At 30.8% G+C, this 9500-nt stretch overlaps 1 pseudogene; it reads right to left on the reverse strand.

Moving 5' to 3' along the window:
• Positions 1-1468: 1468 nt before the first annotated feature.
• Positions 1469-9234, reverse strand: LOC113381727 (annotated as a pseudogene).
• Positions 9235-9500: the final 266 nt, after the last annotated feature.

The following is a 9500-nucleotide window of genomic DNA, read 5'->3' on the forward strand; positions in this document are numbered from 1 at the left end:
AGACCAATTCCTGCAGGCTTGATATATCGTCTCTTATACAAATTTTAAGTTCAGCGCTTTTGACACTACTTTCAACAAAGTAGAATGCATCTGATGTTTTAAAGTGGCCACGAATGCCTTTATTCATGAATACTTAAAGCATGGTCAGCAAACTTTGATCTCCTCTCTGAAACCTCCTCGAAGCCTGTTATGTTATCCTTACTCTCGTCACAATCAATGCCTGCAGAAATGCTTATTTCGTCAAACATCAGAACACAGTTTCTATTAGATGGATCATATTCAGAACAGAAGTACGCAAAGTCTCCACGAAAGTTTACTGATACCAGAGCTGATCGGAATATTAGCCAAGGACTAGATAAAAGGTAAGGTAAAGGTAAAAAGTAAGATAAAAAGGACCTCCAATATTTGTAACAGGATGGACTCTGTTTGTATAATGCGATCCCCAGGTTTTTTCATCGAGGTTGTATCTTCTTCCTTTAGGCTGTTTCGGCTGTTTTTTCATCTGGCATTTGATCAATGTCGCAGTTATTGAATTGACAACATTTTAAACTTCTTTCATGTTGTTTGTTACTGCAAGCCTCCTTTAGCTTAGCTCTGGCATTTCATGATTGTTTATAATCGTCTGGCATCTCTTCATTGTCATTATATCATGACATTTCTTTAATGGTGATGTAAGCTGTCTGCGATGCTTTACACCTATAAAATTCAAGAAATTTCTCTTTGGTGTTCGAATATCTAAGAAAATGAATGATTTATTAGTGAAAATAAGAAATATATCTTTTCAAGAAACGTTGAAATACCTGATCATCTTATAGTAATATGAGGTACATTAGCAGGAACATCTGGAACAACCGGAATTCTGGAACATCTGAAACAATCTGGAACGTGGGCGCATATATATCCACTGAAATTTAATTTATAGTTATTAATTGTCTAAAATTTCAAGTAAAGTTATATGAAACCATTTTAACCCGGCGCCAATGACGCGAAAAAAATTGCAAGAACGATGACGTTGGGTCATTTTGACCCGACGTTTTATTGAGGATTTATAATAAAAAATATATACTTTTACTAAATTGTAATTAATGTTACTAAATAAAGGTATTTTCTGCATAAAATAAATAAAATAAAACTAATATATAATAATTAAACTTTTATTGACATACTTAACAAGACATGCAAAATCAACTTTGAACAAACAACATATGTTAATTATAAGTTTTGGTTAAGTAATGTTAATAATCATTGGTAACAAACATCTTATAATACTAAAAAAGAGATCAAATTAAGTTATTTTTAATTATAAATGCCAATCAGTCTTATTTCCTCATTTACTGACATCGAACTACTACAATTATTGCAGTAGGTAATAAAATGATCAGGGCATATATAAATTGACATTCATGACAGGTATGACTTGTCTTCTTATCTTTTTTGGACGGACATATTTGGCATCTCTTGCGAACGCCTAGAATCTTCGAGGTGGTTCATCTGTGGTTTCACCTGTGAATTGTGCGATTCTTTTGCGCAGTTGACGTGGTAAATTCACTCGAGCTCGTCGCACTTGTAAATGTTCCTGCACCATGGCGAGTCCCAGATTTTTTAGGAAATGTCTTCTTTTCATGCGTGTATCATCATTATTAGCCCGGTATATTATGTTTGCGTTTATTTCCGATATATTTAGCATTGCAAAAAAGATAGTCAATGGCCATCGTTTTTGTGTTTCTACTCACGTTGTATGACGCAGAAAGATTGTCCACTACATCCACTCCACTCTTGGTGTGATTGTAAAAGGATATGATGTCTGGTTTCCTTTTGTCACCTGTAGACTCATCAATTTTTCGTCATGATGTAGACTGGACATCAATAAGACAACTTTATTTTTCTTTGGAAAGTAGGAGACTAGAGTTATGTCCTTTTGATGTCCAAAGGTAGATGATCCTGGACATTTTCCACGTGTTGTAATGAATTGAGGTGGAATCTGCCGTTTGTTTTTGCGTAAGGTTCCAACTGCTGTAAGTTTATGTTCCGTTAGGAGGTGAGATACTAATTCATAACTCGTGAACCAATTGTCGAATGTTATGTTACGATGGCTTTTAGAAACGGGCAAGACGACGCGATTTACAACGTCAAAAGGTTTGTTGCTGAGTGAGTATGGGCCACTTGGCTGCTTTCCGCTATATATTTCTAAATTGGTCAATTATGTTGATGCATCTACTAAGGCAAAAATTTTTAATTCCGTATTTGGCAGGTTTAGATGGAAATTACTGCCGGAATTTGCAACGTCCTCGAAATGCAACCAACATCTCATCAATGGTGCAGTTTTCGCCTGGCGAATACATTTTTTGACACTGCTGTACAAACATCTCGAAAATATTCCTTATCGGCGCTAAATTATCGAATTGTTGTCTTTCAGCACGTGTAGATTTGTCATCAAAACGTAGGCAGCTTTGTATAAAGTAAAATCGCTGGATTGACATGGTGAGCCTGAAGATTTCTACGCCTGTACCATCTACTTGCCATAAATCACTCAAATTTTGTTTGTTTGAACGGTAAAATCCGGCAATATATAGAAGGCCTATGAATGCTTTCAGTTCACTAATTTCTATTTCTTCCATATATCTATGTTTGCTCAAATCGGCACACAATGCTCTCCTCTCTTGAATGTGTAAATTAGTACAGGTTTGAATCGTATTCAATATATCATCCGTTATGAATAAGCTCCAGGACTCAAATATAGTTTTTGCATTACGAGCAACGGATCTAACACCAGGTAAATCGGATATAATATTTTCTGATCTGGTACGTACGTTGATCGTGCTGGTGTTTTTTGCCACAAAGTTCCATCTCTTCCTTTGAACACATGCCGATTTTGTTGACTTTGTAATCTCAAAAGGTCCAAATTGCTTGATGAATCAGAGTCCGCATCAGAATCACTAACGTTGTTCGGTGCCGCTATCGTTACTTCGTTCCGATAAATGGTCTTCAACCTCGGCGTCCGAAGTAGAATTTGATTGGTCTTCATCTGACTCTTCCAATATTTCCAATATTCTCCGCGGATCATTTGTCAGTGCCATTTTCTTCAAAAACCTATTAGAACACAACAAATAAATATAAAATCACTAAATAGAAATAAAAGTATGTCACGAAAATATTACATTTACAATGACGCTGGGTCAAACATACCCGATTGGACTTGACGCACGAGTTGCTCGTTGCGCGGGCGGCGTCGCACTGAGCGAACCATCGGGGCGGGTAGCGGGGAGGCATCGCTTCAGCTACTCAAACGCTTCTTTAAACCACATAACCCGGGTAAACAAAATATATGTTCGTTAAAAAACGTCTCGGGTCATTATGACCCAGCGTCATTGGCACCGGGTTAAATAACCTTCAATAAGAGAAGAAGCATCTAGGAGTTCAGATTGCAAAGCAGTAATTTTATTTCAAATGACAATTTCCTGCAAGTGGCAATTCATTTGATATTAATGGCACCGAAAAGTGCATTGTAAAAATGGTTTTGCACTTTTTTATGCAATAAGAATAACACATGTTATGTACATTTTATTTACTTAAAACCATAATCAAAAAAATTATTGAACAGAGGAAAGATAGGCAAAATAATATACAGCATGTTATCCATAATCAATAAAAATTATTAGATTTTTATTGTTTTTTTTTTCAATTTGGAAGTTGTTTGAAGGGGAAAAAATAAAAATCCAATCTGTATATGTTTTAAAAAAAAAAACAATTTTTTTCTCTCGAATTTTCCATAACATTTGTCATTTTAGTATTTTGTTTTTTTAGTTATTTTCTGTCAAAAGTTTTCAAAATGTTGACATGAAAAGTGAAATTGTCAATATTTATTAAAATAATTAGATAAATAAATTTACAATTTATATTTATTTGATTAGCTTACCAAATTTTTTCGGATACCAAAAACTTCATCAAACCATTATAGATCACAATAAAAAAGCGACTTATTGAATTTAAAATTAATCATAAACAAAGTTTTGACAGTTCAAAAAAAATGAATTTTTAACGACTCCAATAAGAAACAAATAAATATAATACCTCAATTAATTGGATTTAAAATAAGGGCATTGTCTAATATTTATAAGAATTATATAAACAGTATTTCATAGTTAAAATTAATTATTGAAAGTATATGAGATGTTTATAGAGCTTTAGCTACAATTAGAATTAAAATTCGAATTATTTTCGATATTCTAAAAAAATGAAAATTAAAAAAAATTCTTTTCCCTTTCTGCCATTTTTTGTACATTTTGCTTCGTAACTCTAAAACGGCTGGACCTGTCTTTGTCAAAAACCACCAGTTTTCTCTATCATTACGAGTTGAAGGTTTTTTTTAGATTATTTAAAACGGTTGTTCCGTACGCCCAAAATCGTCGACAAAAAATTGTATCCACACATACACACACACACACCCACACACTCATTTTTTCTGTGCCAAAATGCTAAGAAACCTCTGTAATGTAAAGATATGCAAAAATTTTCAATTACGATTTTTCGACAATTAAAATAACTTACCCTACGGGAAGTTAATAATACTAATAATAGAAAATACACATTGACAATAACTTACTTTTGATTTATATTTATAGTTAAATTACATGAAGTTGAATTAGTTGAATTTTATTATTAATAGTACATGTATAATTACTTCCGCTGAGCACGTCCATCATCCCTGTCTTTTGCTCCGGGCAGAAAAGCACTAACGGAAGAAATTACCGCATTTTTTTCTGGTGAAGATTTATATTTCGTCATAATGAATTCTGAAACAATAATAAACTAATATAAATAAATATTTGAATAGAACAATGACTTACTCTCTATAATTTTGTAACTTTCAGTTTCTCTAAAACTTTTTTCCCTCGCCTTTTACTTTACGTCCACACCCGCTATATTCTAGCTGAACTTCTTTTTTAAAAATTTTCTCCATTATTTTGTGGACATCTACTACATACTTAGTACAACCCGCCGAAACCATTTGAAATACGCCGGTCTATAAGAATAAATCCTTTATTAAATTATAATTCATATTTGTAAATGATATTTATATCATTTTTTGTTGTGAATTTTAAGTAATAATTAATGACTTATGAATATTTTATTTGTAGAAAATATCTAAATAATTTATAAATACCAATGCATTTCGTTTTTCCTCGCCTTCTTTCAAGGAGTTCTCGAAGGCTAGAAACGACTCAATACTTTCACAGGGCAAAACATCGCCGATCATACTCCATGCTCTTCGCTTGTTTAGGACATCTCCTATCTGCTGTACAATTTCTAACATTTTTTTGAATTGCTGTCCGATGGTATAATTCAAGCTTTTTTAATTTCGTCATTTCGAGATGAATTGTATTTCGAAATGAATTCTAAAAATAGCGCCATTGCTCATAGTTTTGGATATCTACAAATTGTACAACAAACTAGTTGGTATTGGTATTTTGCCTTGAGGCAAGTTACATGAATTTCCCGACATATGTAAATAATCGACTTAATCAATAAAAAAAATTGATTTATGAATTATTAAAAGTATTCCGAGTGGATTTATAACACATAATTGAAAAAGAACGAATACGTTAACTCGGAGTATTTTCTAAACACAACTTTTCAAAAAACAATAATTTGTATAATTGAACCAGTTTCCGTGGGACTTTAATGGTTTAGTATGATCATAAAGTCCAAGTACTCTATCGTTATACCAAGTAAATCGTCTAATTTTAATTATAACAAAAGTAAAAAAAAACTATTTTCTCAAATTTTCAAAATTAAACTACTTGCCGTAAGGCCGCAATATTTCAGTAAGTTCTATAAAACTATGACATATATCACCAAAAAAAGTTCCACAGAAATCGGCTTAAATTTTTTTTTCAACAGTTAGATCGGTAGATTTTGACCTAAAACTAATCAGTCTCATTCCCAACTAATATCTTTCGAACAGTTTTTGATTTTTTAAAATCGAATCGGTAGTATAGGCCTAAATGTGGACGAAAAGTTTAACAGTTTTTTCCAAATTACACAGAAACGGCTCGGATTTTCAAAATTAAACGACTTGTCGTAGGGCCGTAATATTTTAATATGATCTAGAAGACTATATAGTCTTATCATATGATATCATATGATATCATATGATATCTATCACAAAAAAAAATCATGAAAATCGCCGAAAAAAAAATTTAACACTTTATTACAAGAAAACGGCCCGGCCGATTTTTACCAAAAACTAATCAGCACGATTCCCAACCAATATCTTTCGCACGGTTTTTGAATTTTCAAAATTTCGGAATTTTCGGTATTTTTTCTAGGAACAAATTTATCTTTAAATTCCATAATCGCATAAACAGCTATATCTTCAAGTGATTCTATAGGATACACAAATGTCAAAATATTATCTCAACTCGTCATTAAACTGAATATTTATTGCTTTACTAAGGGATACATATCGTGTTACAATAAATAGAATTTTACTGATAGGTAATGATGTTTGTTTCATCTTATGTAAAAATGTAACAGTTTTTTAAGTGATATTTGCGCCAAAATATTTTATATCATACAGGTCACCCCTGCGTATCTTTATTTTTTTCTAACTTTATAATAATTATGATAATTACTAAATATTTTTGCTTCTTATTACAATTAAAAAATATTATTTTTCGAAAACGTTTCGAAGTTTGAAAATACTATAGAAGCATCACATTGTTTCAAATAACAATACTCAACAATTATATTAACTTATTATTTGCCTCGACAAGGATTCTGATCTTAAATTAGTATAGAAAAAAATTTTTTTTAAAATATTGGAATTATGCTAATTTAACACATCGGATACAGACCATACAGTTTATCTTTTATGAGTTTTTGGTCTTTATTACTCATAAGTTTGTTTTTGGTGAAAAGTACTCAATATACTCGATAGTGATAATGAGTTAATTAAATTCGATATAATTTTGTTAAATTATTATTTAAAAAAAATTTATTGTTTTTATTGTATAGTTGAATATAGTTGTATATACATTTTTTATATTTGTACTAGTAACTTTCAATTTTGTTTACGTTTGTTTAAAATAATAAAAATACCGGTAACTCACCGGTATTCCGGTTTTAAAATGAAAAATTTCCGCTATTGAAATTTTCCATCGGTACTGCATTCCCTAATCGTGAATATGTTATTTTGCTTTCAGACAATCTGTGTGAGTGAATGTAATTTTACTTTTAGTATATGAGTGAGAATAATTTTATTTTTAATTTTAATTTTAGAATATCATAAAATTTTTATCGCTACAATTAATATTAATCACACGTAATTTCTAAATCTTGAATGATATTTCAATTGATATCTGAATCATGTAATATCTAATACTGTAAAAAATAAGAAATACCTTTGGGTTCCGTTGTACTATCAACTGCAGCTTTTGCACTAAATTCAACTTTACCTTCAGAGAGTTCTGAATTATTTAAATCATTATTGTTGTTGTTCAAAGGCCGTTTTTGCGATAATAAGTAAGAGACATTTTTAGAATTTAATAAAACAGGCTCACTATCTTTTTCGGTGTTTGATTCATTATCAGTGGTCTGTATATCATTTGTTTTAAATGATCTTTTTAAACGACGTAATCCTTGGGCATAATCCTCTGAAACGTCAATAAATTATATTACACAATTTCAACAACATTGACGACAATTATTTTTATTGTAAATATAATTGTGCAAAATTTATTTCGAGAGATAATACTATAATTAAAGTATTTGATGTACATAAATACTCAATAGCTTTGCTAATAATTTTGATTGGGTACTTTATCACACTTAGAATTATCCTCATTAAGCCAACTAATTGGAACTAACTCTACCATTTTTTTTTATTGTTTTTAGTTTTATCAAATTCCACCACTGCATACATTTTAATATTTTCCGTCATTTTCAAAATTTAGAATACAATAACCCATGTAAGCGCCTGGCGCAATGTTTATTAAAAAGTCAATTAAAAATCACTACACGCGGACACTTTACTACCTTGAAGGACCAGATATAATTAATTATTTAAAAAGGCTATATCAGACCTGAAATAACAAACCACTGAATAAAAAATAATAACTAGTTCAGAAATTGTTTGTATTTAATTTTAGTTAGTTGTATAAGATGTGATCGGGTCAAGGTACATGTACAGAATGAGTAATTTCTTATAACTAGCTTAGTACTTACAGTAGGGTAGGAAATTATTTTATTATGTCAGGTAGAGAGAGATGGATTAATAAAATTTGTGTTAATGATAAAAAATCTATAGCATAACATATTGAAGCAGTAGCTTCCGAAATAAGTATTTTAATCATAGTTTTATTTAGAGCGTTATTAGCTAAAACTATCCTATTGAATCTAGAACTATCAGTATGTTACAAAATGTATCTAGAGTTTTAGCAGTTCGTTTGTTAAAATAAAGATAAGATATTTTAGAATCATATAGATTTAATTTGTCGTTCCCTAAAAATTTTAAGTTTTGTTTAGTTGTTAGTAATGAAAGTATTTTATTTGCCTCGGTAATCACGTAATATTCTTTAGATAATTTATCGTTTGATCGTGAGTAGTATTTAAAAAATTTAAATCTCTTTAACATAATATGTATATTACCTGTCAGATTTTTATTGTTGTCAAAAGGAATTTTTATACTGAATCGCCAGGTAATTCTCGTAGTATTAGTGGTGAGATTTTGTTTTCCGGTTTGAGGCAGAATTACAAAGTGTAAAAGACTCGGGGTGCGTGTACCCGTTCAAGTCGAATTGAGTAATATGCGAATCAGGTTTATTGTTCTCTAATTTTATGTTTTTATTGTAAAAGGTGTCGTTGTCGATTACAAAATTTGCTTTATTACTTTTCTTAAATGTTGAGTCTGGTAATATCAAAACATCTTAATATGTTTAGGTTCTCAACAATATGAGCAATTTTCCTTCCCAAGTGTATATAGTTTTCCGTGAGTTTTAAAAAGGTTTCCCTAGATGTTTCTATATATGTGATCCACTTTCCAGTTTTCTTCGATTGTCTTTGATAAGTCAGCTTTATTTGGTCTGTTTGGTTTATATTATGATTGTATCCAATCATGTCCTGCAAAATTTCCATACCGTCGTTATATTTTCTAGTCGCGTTCGTAATTATCAGTCTTGGGCTTCTCTGTTTCTTAATGTATACTTCATATTCATTTCCTATTTTGTCTTTCATATGGTATATTAGTGCTAGTTTATTGTATTATTTTATTAAACTAATAAAATAATACAATAAACCTAACAAAATAATACAATGAAAAACTTAACTATTACAATAAACTTAACTAAATATTACAATGAACTTAAATATTCCAATAAACTTAACTAAACTTAAAAACTAATCCTTTCTTCTGGTCTTCTCTTCGTTCCTGGTGTACCGGTCCTGTGCGTGACGAAGCAATCCTCTATTGTAATCTCCTACCTGAGCCTCCGACACTTTAA

The sequence above is a fragment of the Ctenocephalides felis genome, unplaced genomic scaffold (assembly GCF_003426905.1).
Source record: "Ctenocephalides felis isolate EL2017-DRISC unplaced genomic scaffold, ASM342690v1 CF-g0.4_SCAFFOLD_03034, whole genome shotgun sequence".
NCBI lineage: Eukaryota > Metazoa > Arthropoda > Insecta > Siphonaptera > Pulicidae > Ctenocephalides > Ctenocephalides felis.